The sequence below is a fragment of the Petaurus breviceps genome, unplaced genomic scaffold (genome assembly GCF_028583685.1).
Source record: "Petaurus breviceps papuanus isolate PSGF00001 unplaced genomic scaffold, PetGlider_PUasm1.0 186, whole genome shotgun sequence".
Lineage (NCBI taxonomy): Eukaryota > Metazoa > Chordata > Mammalia > Diprotodontia > Petauridae > Petaurus > Petaurus breviceps.
The window spans coordinates 44,099,639-44,111,996 of NW_027185798.1; positions in this window are offsets into that span (position 1 = coordinate 44,099,639).

The window sequence follows — 12,358 nt, forward strand, 5'->3', positions numbered from 1 at the left end:
CTGCATTTCTTCAGACTTGAAGTTCTGGGGATGTGGAGCCAATTAGAGAGGTGGCCTTTCTCAGGGAGCTCCCCTTGCCTTCCCTTGTTCTGAAGATGATGCCAATTATGTCAAATCCCAGTCACTTCTTACAACAACAACAAAATAGCACTTACTGTCAGCCTGGTTGTCACTGAAACAGTCTGAAAGGCAGAGTTGCTTCAGCCCAAATCCCCAACAGGGGCCCTGGGTCTGCAAGAAACATTGCTCATTGGTACAGCAGGAAATGGCTTCAGGGCCTGAAGAAGATTGATTGGAAGAAGCAGAGGTGAGAGCCCCAGAGGCAGTGGGGCTTGTGTCCTGTGGCCTGGGAGGTCATCTATGTAGGCCTGAAGTCAGGAAGACCTGAGTTCAAATTCTGCCCCAGACACTTACTAGCTATATGACTCTGAGCAAGTCACTTAACTGCTGTTTGACTCAGTTTCCCTATCTGTAAAATGGAGATAATAATAGTACCTATCACCCAGAGTTCTCATGAAGACCAAATGAGATAATGATTGTAAAGCACTTAATGGAGTTCCTGGCACATAGTAAGTACTATATAATATTAATTTTTATTATTATCATCATAATTATTATTATTACATTGGACAATTTTAGGTAGGGGAAGAAGTATGAGGGGCTTGATTTCTTGTAATCTCGGTGATCGTGTATTCTTAGTAAACAGCATTAATCCTGGAAGGGAACTTGACTTATATTTTCCTCATCTATAAAATGAGAGTTGGGCAAGATAATTTCTAAGGTTCCTTTCTGGCATACTATAGTTCTGTGCAGCTGAACTGCTCAGGAGGTTGTCTTCGCAATTATTCCAAGATAAGAAAAATACTGTAGGTGTCTGGAGTGATGGGATAATAGGGCCAAGGATACACTCTCACATACACAGATTTATGTACACACATAGAATATATGTATGTATGTGTACATATATATGCATATAGACATATATGGGTATACATATACACACTATATATGTGTGTCTATATATATATACACACACACATATAGAGAGAGAGATGAAGAGACAGAAAGAGAGAAGAGAGAGGTGTTTCTATGCACATAGCAAAAGAAGAGGAGAGATAGAGATAGAGACAGACAGAGAGAGAGAGAGAGAGAGAGAGAGAGAGATTTGGACTCCCCCACCAATTATGTAATCACAGAAAACAAGGGGCCTATAACAGAGATGATGAAGTATTATTATGTTAATGAAACATTAACACCATCTTTTCTCTTTCTGAAGTGTGAAAAAGATTTTCCTTGAAGTAATTAAAGTAGTAGCTGAGGTACCTATCATCCCTTTAAGAAATGTGATGGAGTTTTCTTTGAACTGGAAGGGTCAATGCCATTTGACTGGATGAAAAGGACATTGGGTCCCTTAAAAAGTTGAACTTACTAGCTCTGATGAATCAAAGCAAGGAAATGGCTTTTAGGAGCATGACCTTTGACAGCAGGAAAGAATGACTACATATTTAAGAGAAGACCACCTCTGAAAGTTGAGAATGGGGCTGTAGAAAGGAAACTGATCCAGAGATCCCAGATAAATGACTAGCAGTGATTCTGTAGCCAAGGAGAATGAGAATGTACAAGGACCCCTTAAGAAAAGACATTAGGGTCTTGTAGTACCGAGAAGTGAGTTGCCCACATGTGTTACTTATCTATGTATTTCACTTGTATTCTGTACCCATTTTTTCCATATGTGTGTGAATTTGTAGGAAGGTGTGCCCTAGGTTTATCATGGGAGAGGAAATACTTTCTAGCTGCTGTTCTTATTATATCATCATAGTAAAAGTCTGAGCTAGTTGTGGCTAACTGCTAGCCAGAAGCCCACTGCTGGGAACTCATGAGCTATAGCTAGTGCAGAGACAGGAGGTGCCACTTGAAATCTGAAATAATACTCATTTCCTTGGGGACCTAATGGGTAAACCTATGATTGCCAAGTTGGGTAAGTAGCCCAAAGATCATGATAACTAACACATACATTCCTGAACTCTTCAAGTAAGAGATGAAGAATGGGAAATTGGCTTCTTGGGAGGAGACGTCCCCTCTCATTCCTCCTTTTTACCTTTTAGGTAAGGGTGCCATGGGCATGCACTGTTGGGGTGACTAGGGATTACATAATCAAAATCTTGCTGCTCTTAAAAGTGGATGAGGAGCAGATAGATTGAGGGGGAGTGTTAGATTCAATATTAAGTGTCTGCTCTGTGCAAAGCACTGTGCTGGGAGCTAGGGGGGGTGCTACAAAGTTTCATGAAAGTTCTTGTCCTCCCTGAGCTTACAGTGGAAAAAAGGGATGATACAAACACATAATCGTTGTATATAACAATTATATGATAAGTGCATTTTAGACTTGCAATGTGCTTTCAAGTCTGGGGATCAGGCAATTCATTACAGACCTAGGGGCTGCCATGCCCATGGTTTACAAGTTTGTCAGTGGCAAAGCTGAGACTTTGACTCAGGTCAGGATTCTTTTCACTATGCCACATTAACTTCTGCTCATGGGGACTGCCTGGGGAAATAGATGAATGTATGAAGGAGATTGTCCCTGAAATGACTCTAAAATCTTCAGTCTCCCTTAGGATGTAGCCTATTTGGACTGTTGAGAGGATGAGGTGGCTCTGACCACTCTTTTACTTTGTATCCAGTCCTGGACTTTAGGCATTTAAAATATTTGCATTATTGGGTCATAGACACAGAGCTGGAAGAGGCCATTGTGTCCAGCTTCCTTATTTTACCTAGGATGAAACTGAGGGATACAGTGGTTAAGTGACTTGGCCAAGGTCACACACCTAGAAAGTATCGAAGGAAGAGATGTGAACCAAAGTTTTCACAACTTCAATTTTAGTGCCCTAGTCATCACCATGCTGCGTAACTTCTGCTGTATTACTTTTCATTGACTTCTATGTTTTCCTGGGTATGTGTCCAGTTCCCTTGCAATTAGCTTGAGATCTTGTTAAGAGCAGGAACAAGCCTCCTCCTTCCTGAGCATCTTCCCTCACACTCAATATAGGGTTCTGTGCCAAGAGGGAGTATTCAGACAGCCTTCCCTAGGAAGGAGAGCCATGGATCCTGACCTTTCCCCGGTGCTGCTGCTGGCTCTTTAGCAGCTGCCAAAGGGAGACAGCCAGCTGGGGGGGGGGGGGGGCGGGAGGAGAAGACTTCTCTTCAGCTAATGCTAAAAAGAGACCAGAAGCTCAGATGTCTTTAATCCAGCATTGGCGTGCTTTCTTGCCTCAGCTAGAAGCAAATAAAATGGTCCTTCCCTTGCAAAATTCTACACCCAATTTACATAGGTACGCACGCGCGCGAGCACACACACACACACACACACACACACACACACACACACACACACACAGGCGCCCTCTGGTGACTAATTTTTCCTTCCAAGTTTGGCCTTGGTGCTCATTTGAAGGCTGATTTTAGCTGTATAAAAATGTTGGCAGTGGGAGCTCACACTATATGATTTGCCCCTTGGCTATAGGCCTCGAAAGCTGTCTCTGGGCTCAGTAGAGAGGGCTGGCAGACCAACTCTCATGGGAAAGACATACTAGTGTCATGGTATAATAATGATTATTGAGGTAGCTAGGTCACTCAGTGGATAGATGCAAGGTTTGGATCCAGGAGGAACTGAATTTGAATCCTGGCAAAGGCACTTGCTAGCCTTGTGCCCCTGGGCAAGTCACTTAATCTCTGACTTCCTGAGTATGATAATCTGTAAAATGGGGATAAAAATGGCACCTACCTCCCAGGGTCATTCCCCCAGATATAGATGTAAATAGCTTTGTAAACCTTAAAGCACAAAATGTTAGCTATTAGTAGTATTTTGCAAAGTGATTTACACATACCATTTCATCTGATCCTCCCAAGATCACTTGAGGTAGACTCTACAGAGCCAAGACTATTATGGGCATAACCATGGTTCAATAGAAAAATAAATTATTGATTAAAAAAAACCCAAATTAGTGAATAGAGCACCGGCCCTGGAGCTAGGAGGACCCGAGTTCAAATCCGCCCTCAGACAGAACACACACAAAAACTAGCTGTGTGACGTTGGGCAAGTCACTTAATCCCAGTTGCCCCTCCCCCCCAAAAAGCAAAAAAACCCCCAACAAATTGATTTAAAAGCTTGCCTCTGACATCACTACTTGTAAGGCCTCAGACTAGTCTCTTAATTTCCCTGGGCCTGAGAACTTCATCTGTAGAGCAAGGGAGCTGGGTCAGACGGCCTCTGAGGCTGTTTTCAGCTCTGGTTCTATTACCCTCATCTTTCATATGAGGAGACTGAGGGCTCCCATGATCACATAGTAAGTATGTGATAGGTAGGATTTGAACCCAGGCTGCTAATTACAAGTCTTTCCATTGTATCATGGACCAGAAGGCAGGAGAACTGGATACTTGACTCAGTTTTGGTACATGGTGACTATGTTATCTTAGATAAGTTATTTTATCTTTCATGGGCCTCAGCTTCCTCATCTTTCAAATTAGGGGGGTGGGTTCCATGGGATTCTAAGTTTCTTTCCAACTTTGAGGTTTCTAGAATTCTGTGACTGAACCAGGAAGAAGGATAAAAGTTATAATAAATGAGGGAAATGCCGTGATGAGATTGACTATGAGAGATTAGAGCTCTTCTCTCAGCCAACATCAAAATTTACCTATCTACCATCTGCCATCCACTTAATATGGTTTGGAAATGCTATAGTTGGATTATATGTCTACATAGGGATTCTGGGGCTGCCTTATAGGCAGATGACTTTTTTGGCTTATGGCAAAAAGCATCATGTGGATGACATTCAGGGAGAGAAGAGGGGAGGGATGTGGGACTGTTTCAGGAGGTTGTGTTTACTTTTTGGTATCCTCTTTTAAGAGAAAGGCAGCATGGCATAATGGGTAGAGCTGGCCTTGGGGTCAGGAAGGCCTGGGTTTGAGTACTTCCTCTGATTCCTACTGGCTGCGGGACATCAGGCAAGTTATTCAATCTCTCAGTGGCCAGGAAACTCTCTAAGACCCTAGGTTGAAGAAAAGGCTCTGGTGTGCACGGATAGAAGGGACTCCTTAAACCAAAGAAATCATAGGTCCTGACACTCCTCCCTCTCCCCTCCCCCTTGCAAATCTTCTTTTTAATATCATCCTGTGAAAAGAAGGAATGATAATTATGTGTCTCAATGATCTATCACTTATCTTCTTTTCATTTGTTGATTTTGGCAGCGCCATCCATCCAGGAGAATTACTCATACCCCAGTGGATTCCTTTCTCCTCCATCTCCTCCCCTTCTCCTTGTCCATCATTCTTTCCACTTTGGTTTGAAAGTCATACTAACTCATTGAAAAATATCAAGAAATACTTATCATGCATGTGTCTTCTACATTATGTGCTCTGCATTGTGCTAGGAGCTTTGGGGGGATATAAAGGAGCGTAAGTGCTGGTCCTTACATCCTAGCTTGTTAGATGAGGGGGAGGGGGAAAGGAATAAACATGATTAAGCACCTACTATGTGCCAGGCACTATGTTAAGCACTTTGTGAATATTATCTTATTTGATCCTCATAGTAACCTGGAGAGGTTTTATTATCACTAGAAAAATGGCAAAATACTGGTTGCTTTGTGTCATTTTTGGTCCAGACTTGTTGTGCTTCAATCAATATAATGGGCTCCTGGTACAGATCATGTTTCTTCTCCAACTTATAGTCCCAGAGAGTGTCCTGGGGCCACTGAGAAAGTATGTAGCAACAAATAGTAACTAACATGTTTCATGTATGTTATCTCATACAACTCCCCTTTGAGGTTATTTTATAAATTTTATATTTCATATATATATACACACATTTGATGTACATATATGCATTCTATGTATATATCATTTTATGCATATATACACATTCAATGCATGTATACATTTATGTAGATATATGTATACACACTTTATGTATACCTTATGCATGCACACACATTTATGTATATGTTTTATATACATATTTGTATGTCTACATTTATGTATATATGTACATATAAATTATATATGTGTATATAAAATGCATATACATATTTTGTAAATGAGGAAACTGAGGCAGACAGAAGTTAAGTGACTTGCCCAGGACCACACAACTGGCCAATGTCTGAAGTAGTAGCCAAACTTGGGTCTTCTTAATTCCAAGTCCAGGGCTTTCTCCATTATGTCACATAGTTGCATCTAATGACTTCATTTTTTATTTTTTAAAAAATTATATTTTATTTTCCCCTCAATTATATGTGAAACAATTTTTTAACCTTTATTTAAAAAAAAAATTTCTAATGACTTTTCTATGGTCACATGCCTAGTATATGTCAAAAGAAGACTCAAATCCAGATCTTGCTCACTTCACTATGCTGGCCTTTATCTACTTATATCACTATGACATATAGCTCAGGATACCTCCTCTCCCTTTCTGATCTTTGGGCTCACCAGGAACAGGTTTGATTTGAGGGATTAACTCCAAAGGATCTTATAATTTTTGGCTCATTATACCCCCCATCTAGAGTTTGCATTGGTTGATCATGTGGGTAGCAGAGGGAACTAAGCGCTTGGTTACAAATCTATATTGGGTAGAGAATAAAGTTTATTTTACCCCCACAGAAAAATACAGATGGCACAAAAGAACTGTAGAATCCCTTAAACAGGTACAAAAACCTCATAAAACACCCATAGTAGTCCTCTTGGAACAACCTGAATTTGAGATTGCTATCATGGCAAAAGTCTGATGAAGTCTGGTGAATCTCTTGTTCTTCCACAAAGTCTCAATCTGTCCCCTCAAGGCTCATAGTGTCCTATGTGGCTTCAACTCCCCCCCAAAGGCAAATATACTTTGCAATCTTTCCTATCAAATCTGTTTCTGTAATAGCTGGGGGTGACAAGGTCCAGATCCCTTACTCCCCCATGTTGTGGCTTCAACCCTCACTGCTTCTTTAATGCAGGGGCCAAATGGGTAATCCTCTTCTTTCTTCAAGAGAGACACTGTTAATGAAGTCCTCTTCTCCTTCCAAAAGGTTTGATTCCTAAACTTTCAAATTCAGAGTTATCCTTGAAGTAACCTCTAATGTTTTCACTGCCTCCAAATCCCTCTTCTCAGCCAGAAGACTAGATTCTGGTATCATGTTACTTAAGAAAATTCTCTTCCTCTGCTTGGTGTTCAGGAACATTTGGCACGGTCTGCCCTTTCAGGTCTACCAGTCACTTCAGCAAGCCCATATTTCATTACGCTCTATTTCAAAAGAAGGGCATAAGTGAAAAGGCAAAAAGTGGGTTCCAAAGGATGATTAAACCAGTTAGCTCACTGCTAAAGGCCAATTGAAGAAAGGTGGCTCCTCCAACCAGAGTGCTGGTCAACAACATCATTTTGGCAGTAGCTCGTTTCTGGAAACCAATCAAAACCATAGCCACGATAAATTTACCAAGAATTGTCTGTCTTCTTAACAAGGTGCCATTGGGAATGTCTGTACTTCGTTAGGGAAGAGTTATGCTCAGATGTTTAGACATCGGTACAAGTATACTCATCAATAGTCCTTATATTATCAAAGTTGTACCATTGACTAAAATGTTACATTAGATTACTTCTGGCTAAAGGAGTCAAGGAAAGCTTCTTAGAAGAGGCAGAATTTGAGCTGGGTCTGGAAAAAATGGGGAGGATTTGAATAGGTGGAAAGATTCAGGGAGTATTTGAAACAGGAACATTCACCTTATGTTTACTTCATTGGATAGAAATCATCAAAGTATTGGAAAAATATTTGACTCAGTAAGAAGAGATCTGGATTTCAGTTACACCTCTAAAACTTGCTAGCTATGTGGTTATGGGCAATTTTACTTCAACTCTCAGTTTCCTCATCTGTAAAATAGGGATAATAATGCTTATAGTACCTACTGCCCAGGGCTGTTGTGAGGACTATAAAGTATATAAATCATGTCCCAAAAATCTGAGTGCAATGTTAAGCTCTTAAAGCTTCTTAAATTACATAAAAATAGATTAAAGTGTTACAGTTTTATTAAACTACAATGAGACTTTTGGATTACCATATATAGGACTTTAAAAAGTCTTAAAGGATTACATAATAGTCAGCCATTTCTCTCTCATTCTTCTTCTTTATCTTGTCTTTTATTTTCCTTCTGTCAGTTTCCCATCTGGCTGCTCTGTTCCCATCGGTGATCTTGCTCCATTCATTGCCTTACTCGCTTTAAGTCAGTGCCCTCTGTTGGTCCTTCTTCATCCATCCCACCTTCATTTGTTGGTTCTATCCCTGACTTGTCTGTCCCTATCAGTCAATCTTCACAACTTATATCTACTTGTCACCTCCTTCCCTTGAGTAGTATACACTTGTCACTGTGTGGCCCTGGACTAAGAGTCAGATAGACCTGGGAGTTGGGAATATAGGTGTCTAAACACATGTATATGTGCACACATATTTACACATATGTACATATATGTACACATATGTAGATATGTGTATCTATGGCGGCCTGCTCTTCTGCTTCCTCGCAGCCTTGGGGTGGGGAGAGGAGGTGGTATTTCGGAACAGTACCAGCATATCTCTGGAGCTAATGAAGAGCCTTTGAATTAAATCATAATTAGAATCTTTTATTATTGAGCTATTTCTCATTAGTGTAGAAAACTCTTCCCCCTCAGGCATCTGTTATTCAGTCACAACTATCAAACCTCTTAATAAACCACCTTCTGGAGAAGAAAGCTTCGAGCAACGTCTCCTACCTGATGCGGCCTGAATCTCTAGAGATGATGCTGTCCTGGCCTTGCTGGGTGGAAGACAGAAAGAAATCTCCAGGCAAAAGGGCGCCAGCTCTCAGTGTCGGGCCTAGATTTTCTTCTCAATTTGGAGCCAGAGACCTATATCTGAACCCTGGCTCTGTTCCTTCCATCCTGTGTGACTTTGGGAAAATAACTTTATCTTTCTGTATTTTCATCATATCATCTGTAGAACAAAAGGATCAGATTTGATCTCTAAGGATGCTTCCAGCTTTAAATGCTAAGATTCCATCCTTTTATGTTCATTGATGAATGCCCCAAGGAGATTCATCCTATAGAGTCTTCAGAATCTGTAGTTCTAGGAGATCTTAGACATTAACTCGTCCTACTTTTTCAGGATATAAATGAGGAAATTAGAGGTCAATGACTTGTCCAAACTCACGCAGTTAGAAAATAGCAGAGCAAATATTTGATACAAATTCCAAATCCAGTGGGGTTTTTTTCCCCACATTAAACCAGTGGTTGTAAGGGGAGAGCAATGACTCTTTCTGCTTCTTTCTACTTCCATTGCTAACACTGGCAGAGGACACTCCTTTCCCTTCTGGATCGAAATCACTGAAGTGGTGGAAAAACACTTGACTTGTAGTTTGGAGAGATCTGAGTTTCACCTGCATCTGTAAAACTTGCTCATTCAGGAGAGAGAGTGTGTTTGAAGAAGGACTTTATGAAAACTTGTGGGAGACAAGCAAGTAAAATAGAACAGATTTATAAGGAGCCAAAATGTCAAATGGGGTGAGGGAGAGCCTACTATGTGTCAGGTACTTTACAGATATTATTTCATTTGACCCTCACAACAACCCTGCTGTGAATATCTCCATTTTACTAATGAGGAAACTGAGGCAAACAAAAGTTAAATGATTTGCCCAGGGTCACACAGCTAAAGTGTCTGTGGTTGAATTTGAACTCAAGTCTTTTATGATTTCAGGCCAAGTTATGTGCACTATGGTGCCACCTAGTGGCACTGCCTACAGTTTTACTTACAGAAGGTGGGCTGAGACATGGTCTTGGCTAACTAGGCTGTTCACATTATCCTAGAATGCTCCCCAGGGCTGGCCTCTGCCACCTTGTTAGTTACCAGAGGATCTGAATTAGAATTCTGACTTTTTTTACTTGATACTTGAGTAGGGGGTGTTATATCTCAAATGAGATAATAAATGTGAAACATGTTGCAAACCTTGAAGAACTAAATAAATGTCAGCTATTATTAGTATTATTTTTATTATTCTGCAGTCACCAGGCCTTCAGTCTGGGGATGACTTCATTCTCTGAGCCTTCTCCTTCGCTCCTGCTGAGCTCAGTGTTTATAGCGCAGTGCCGGGGTGTGCTGGTAAATGTTTAACAACTGGGCTGGGGGTGGTGGTGATGTATGTACACATATTTTAAAGTTTAATCTGAATTATTAATACTTTCTGAAGCTTAGACAACCAACAAAACAAGAAATCAAGTCATAATTTGTAATGTTCCTAGGTGGAATACTCACATTGAACTTTAACCATTTGTCTCTCGAGAGGTCCGGAGCTACCTCCAGGAGGCCTCTCTACCTGGGCGACCTTAGGCTATTTGTACTTTGTGGGTCTTAATTTTTTTATCTATGAAATGAGGGGGTTGGACTGGATTATCTCTAAGATTCTTTTCCACTCTAGATCTTATGATCTCACTGTGACCTTTTTGGGAGTGCTATCAGGGCTGCCCAGGTATGATATCATAGCATATAGGATTGGAGGGGACTTTAGCGGTCACTTAGGATAAGGACTAGTGCAGGGAACACCAGGCCAAGGTCTGGTCTTTTCCTTTAATTTTTAATGGATTGTTTATGGTCTACCCAAGAGTGGGAAAGTAACTGTCAGAAAGATACAGCCTTTGTTAAGCCCTTATTCTGTACTTAGTACTGGGGATATAAATACAAGTTGAAAGAAAGACAATTCTTGCCCCTAAGGAGCATAGATTCTAATGCGGGGAGATAGCAGCTATAAAAAGGGCAGCTAGGTGGCACCATCATTCACAGGGTGATACACCTGGAGTCAGGAAGACTCATCTTCCTGAGTTCAAATGTGACCTCACTTACCAGCTGTGTGACCCTGGGCAAGTCACTTCACTTTGCCTCAGTTTCTTTATCTGCAAAATGAGCTGGAGAAGGAAATGGCAAACCAGTACCTTTGCCAAGAAAACCCCAAATGGGGTCATGAAGAGTCAGATATGACTAAACACAAAAATTCCTATAAAAGGGAGTTGGGAAGGGGAATAAAATTAGAAGCATAATGTGAAAATAATGAAGACAGGGCATGGAGACCTAATTCTGGGCAGAATGAGGTGAAAGTTCACCTATCAGAGCTTAGCATCCTAAGGGAAGAATGGGTGGTGGAGATGAAGACCCCCACCAATTTACCAAAGTGTCAACAAAATGGTCAAACATGGTGAGGAGGGCTGTTGCCAGTGACCACTTCCGTTCCCATAGCTCAACTTCCCTGCCTTTCTGGTGGTGCTAACACCATGCTGCTTCAAAACTGAAGTATTTTCTGGCCCTTTTCACTCACTTCTTGGGCTGGTATTTCCAGGTTCAGTCTTCCATATATCAAGAGAGACCAAGACTTTGCCCTGGCCAAAATGCAGCACCAGACTAGTGAAATTTTGTTGTTGCCATATATACATAATAATGTTGGGACTGTTGGTTAGGTGGGTAGAGAACACTGGAAATCTATGAGTTATAAGATCTTAGACTCAGAGCCGGAAAAGATCTCAAAAGCTATGTGGTTTGACCCCTTCATTTTTACAGTTGAGGAAACTGAGGTCCAGGGAGGATAAGGGACTTGCTCAAAGTCACACAAGTAGTATCAAATGGGATTTGAACCCAAGTCCTTTGATTTAAGACTCGTGTTATTTCCTCCCTATCACGATTAGCTTTCGTTCTTTCTCAAATTCATTTACAGCAGAGACAGATAGGATCTCAGGAGATATGAAAGAGTGATTATCTCGGATTATGTCAATTTTCTCTATCAGAAAGCTTTGCTCTCTGGCCCAGACATAAGGGTTGAAAAGGACAGACCTAATTTTAGCCCAGGTGCATTTTGCTTTGATATTGTTAGCGGGATTCAGTATCCATGACTAAAAAAACTTACCCAGGAAGATTCTACCCAGCAAGGTCTAGCAAGGCACCAACTCTATCACCAATAAGGAAGAAGCTCAGAAAAGACACCATTGCATCCTTAGTTCTCATCCTTCTTGACCTCTCTGTAACATGTAATATTTTTGACCTCATCCTTTTCCCAAGTCTTTTCTCTCTTCTGTGGGTTTTTATGATGTTAAAATATCTCCTTATTTTCCTTCTACCTCTCTTGACTATTCCTTTTCAATCTCCTTTGCTGGATCCATATCCTTCTACCAACCATGGGTGTTCTTAAAGCTTCTGTTTTATCCTCTTTTCTTTTCTCTCCCTCCTACCTTGGTGATCTCATTAGTTCTTATGAATTCAGTGATCCTTTCTTTCTTTCTGTCTTTCTTTTTCTCTTTCTTTCCTTCCTTCCTTCCTTCCTTCCTTCC